This window comes from Salvelinus fontinalis, chromosome 42 (genome assembly GCF_029448725.1).
Source record: "Salvelinus fontinalis isolate EN_2023a chromosome 42, ASM2944872v1, whole genome shotgun sequence".
Classification (NCBI taxonomy): Eukaryota; Metazoa; Chordata; class Actinopteri; order Salmoniformes; family Salmonidae; genus Salvelinus; species Salvelinus fontinalis.
This window is the reverse complement of record NC_074706.1, coordinates 72,501-76,106: the sequence shown is the minus strand read 5'-3', so window position 1 is coordinate 76,106 and position 3,606 is coordinate 72,501. Positions and strand designations below refer to the sequence as shown.

General features: G+C 42.3%; 1 non-coding gene across 1 annotated transcript; it reads left to right on the top strand.

Annotated features, from left to right (window-relative positions):
* The first annotated feature begins 209 nt into the window (after nucleotides 1-209).
* On the top strand, nucleotides 210-282 carry trnaa-ugc (transfer RNA alanine (anticodon UGC)). Its single transcript has one exon. It is a non-coding gene; the product is annotated as a tRNA-Ala (tRNA).
* The last annotated feature ends 3,324 nt before the right edge of the window (nucleotides 283-3,606 follow it).

The following is a 3,606-nucleotide window of genomic DNA, read 5'->3' as shown; positions in this document are numbered from 1 at the left end:
TCAAAATAACCATACATTCAACAATAACAACAAGCATACAGTAGAGAACATGTGCAGGTTGGTTGGTCTGTCAGACACTGACCCTCATCTTATGGCAGGCAGCAATGTAGTGCGCTGCCAACCCACAGCTCTCTGCGTCCTCCCCCCACAGAACGGGTAGCCTACTCTCATCAGAGAGGTCTTTGAAACCTTGAATAAGGGTCCCGTGGTCCCGTGTGGCTCAGTTGGTAGAGCATGGCGCTTGCAACGCCAGGGTTGTGGGTTCAATTCCCACGGCGGGACCAGGATGAATATGTATGAACTTTCCAATTTGTAAGTCGCTCTGGATAAGAGCGTCTGCTAAATGACTTAAATGTAAAATGTAAATGTTTCAATGGGGTGTTTGTCCCATTTGATGAAATCCAGTTTTGCAAGTGGACCCCACACCTCGCTGCCATAAAGTGCAATTGGTTCAAAGACATATTCAATTAGTTTTTGCCAAATTTGACTGGGTATTTCAATTTGAATTGGCTTTTTAATGGCGTTGAATGCCCTGCGTGCTTTCTCTCTCAGTTCATTCACTGCCTCATTAAATTAAGGTGTCCAGTTGAGCTTATTTTTAAACCTAAGTAATTGCAGTGTGTGCCGTACTCTATATATTTTGTACCAATTGAGAACTTTGGTCTAATTCCCTGAGATCTGGATCTTCTCAGGAAAATAATTATTTTAGTATTTTTGGTCTCCCCCCCCCCCCCCCAACTTCAATTCAAGGGGTTTTATTGGCATGGGAAACATGTGTTAACATTGCCAAAGGAAGTGAACTAGATAATATACAAAAGTGAAATTAACAATAAAAATTAACAGTAAACATTACACAGAAGTTACAAAAGAACAGACATTACAAATAGTCATGTTTTCTTATGTGCAAATAGTTAAAGTACAAAAGGGAAAATAAATACACATAAATATGGGTTGTATTTACAATGGTGTTTGTTCTTCACTGGTTGCCCTTTTCTGGTGGCAACAGGTCACACATCTTGCTGATGTGATGTCACACTGTGGTATTTCACCCAGTAGATATGGGAGTTTATCAAAATCCGATTTGTTTTCATGTTTTTGTGGGTCTGTTGTGGTGTTTTTTCTGTTTTATCAAATGAGGAGAGACAAACTTATCCCACAAGTCAGAGTTATACTTAAACTAAATCTTTAATCATGTATTCAAAAGGGAGCAAGGTCACTACATACACACAAAGGTAATGGAGTGAGAGCTGGAATAATACAGAGACTCAAGGGGTTTATATAGAAACCCAACAACTGCTTAGTCATGATGGGTTCCACCCCTCCCCAGCAGATCAAGGCATCACCAGCTTCCTGGTTTTCTTCTTCTGGCCGGGTGTATCGGGTGTGTGAGGTCACAACGGACAAACAGATGATGAAGTCAGTTTACTCCCTTCTCCACCAAGCCTCTGTTCTCTTCCATCTCCCCACAGCTGTGCCCTTGGAAGAACAAGACGGGCTGAAGAACTGTGGTCACTTCTCAGAGGCTATTTGTCTCACGCCGTGTGACCAGGTTACTCAAAAGCAATTGAAACAGTACAGGTCTATTCCTCAAGCTGATCTCCATCCCATGTCCTTGACTACACGCCCAGACCAGCAGCGGGAAGCGAGTGTGGAAGAGATGAACCATCCTTTCTCAGAAGCAGAGCATGGACACTAAAGAAATGTCTCTACTATTGTTAACCATATTAATTGTTAACTGTTAATATTAAACAAATCAAGTTTATACGTCATTTTTCTCTCACACTGTGTAAATTGAGGGAAATATGTGTCTCTAATATGGTCATACATTGGGCAGGAGGTTAGGAAGTGCAGCTCAGTTTCCACCTCATTTTGTGGGCAGTGTGCACATAGCCTGTCTTCTCTTGAGAGCCAGGTCTTCCTTTCTCAATAGCAAGGCTATGCTCTATACATAGTCAAAGCTTTCTTTAAGTTTGGGTCAGTCACAGTGGTTAGGTATTCTGCCACTGTGTACTCTCTGTTTAGGGCAAAATAGCATTCTAGTTTGATCTGTTTATTTGTTTATTTTTTCCAATGTGTGAAGTAATTATCTTTTAGTTTTCTCATGATTTGTTTGGGTCTTATTGTGTTGCTGTCCTGGGGCTCTGTGGGGTGTGTTTGTCTTTCTAACTCCCTCCTAATTGGAGAATCTCAGACACTTGTAAATAAGACCCTTATCATTCCTGCTCATCTCCCTCTTTCTCTCTCTCTCTCTAACGCATACTCTCTCTCTCTCTAACTCCATACTTTCTCTCTCTCTCTCTCTCTCTCTAACTCCATACCTTCTCTCTCTCTCTAACTCCATACTCTTTCTCTCTAACTCCATACCTTCTCTCTCTCTTTCTAACTCCATACTCTTTCTCTCTCTCTAACTCCTTACTCTTTCTCTCTCTCTAACTCCATACTTTCTCTCTCTCTAACTCCATACTTTCTCTCTCTCTCTAACTCCATACTCTTTCTCTCTCTCTAACTCCATACTTTCTCCATCTCTCTAACTCCATACTCTTTCTCTCTCTCTAACTCCATGCTCTTTCTCTCTCTCTAACTCCATACTTTCTGTCTCCCTCTCTCTAACTCCATACTTTCTGTCTCTCTCTCTCTAACTCCATACTTTCTCTCTCTCTCTCTATCTCCATACTTTCTCTCTCTCTCTAACTCCATACTCTTTCTCTCTCTCTATCTCCATACTTTCTCTCTCTCTATCTCCATACTTTCTCTCTCTCTAACTCCATACTTTCTGTCTCTCTCTCTCTAACTCCATACTTTCTCTCTCTCTCTCTATCTCCATACTTTCTCTCTCTCTCTCTATCTCCATACTTTCTCTCTCTCTCTCTATCTCCATACTTTCTCTCTCTCTCTCTAACTCCATACTCTTTCTCTCTCTCTATCTCCATACTTTCTCTCTCTCTCTCTAACTCCATACTTGCTCTCCATCTCTCACTCTTCCTCTTTCTCCACCCCCTCACCTTCTCACTTCCTCCCCTTTCCCTCTCTCTCCCCCTCCCCCTCCTTCTCTCCTTCCCGCTCACACATCATTTACATCATCCCCGGCTCCTTGGGGTTGCCATGGCACCAGTGAGAAAAGACATAGCAGAGTGGCTTGTGGTTCAGGAGTATGTGTGTGTGTGTGTGTGTGTGTGTGTGTGTGTGTGTGTTTGTGTGTGTGTGTGTGTGTGTGTGTGTGTGTGTGTGTGTGTGTGTGTGTGTGTGTGTGTGTGTGTGTGTGTGTGTGTGTGTGTGTGTGTGTGTGTGTGTGTGTGTGTGTGTGTGTGTGTGTGTGTGTGTGTGAAAGAGCGTTAGTTAGCAATGAGAGTTATCTTGAGAGGTTTGTGTGTATAGTGCCGGTCAAAAGTTTGGCTCAAGCGCGTTAAGAAGGAAAGAACTTCCAAGGCACAAGGTACACCTGTTAATTGAAATGCATTCCAGGTGACTACCTCATGAAGCTGGTTGAGAGAATGTTAAGAGTGTGCAAAGCTGTTATCAAGGCAAGCGGTGACTACTTTGAAGAATCTCAAATAGAAAATACACTTTGAAACTTTTTGGGTTACTAAATGATTCCATGGTATTTCA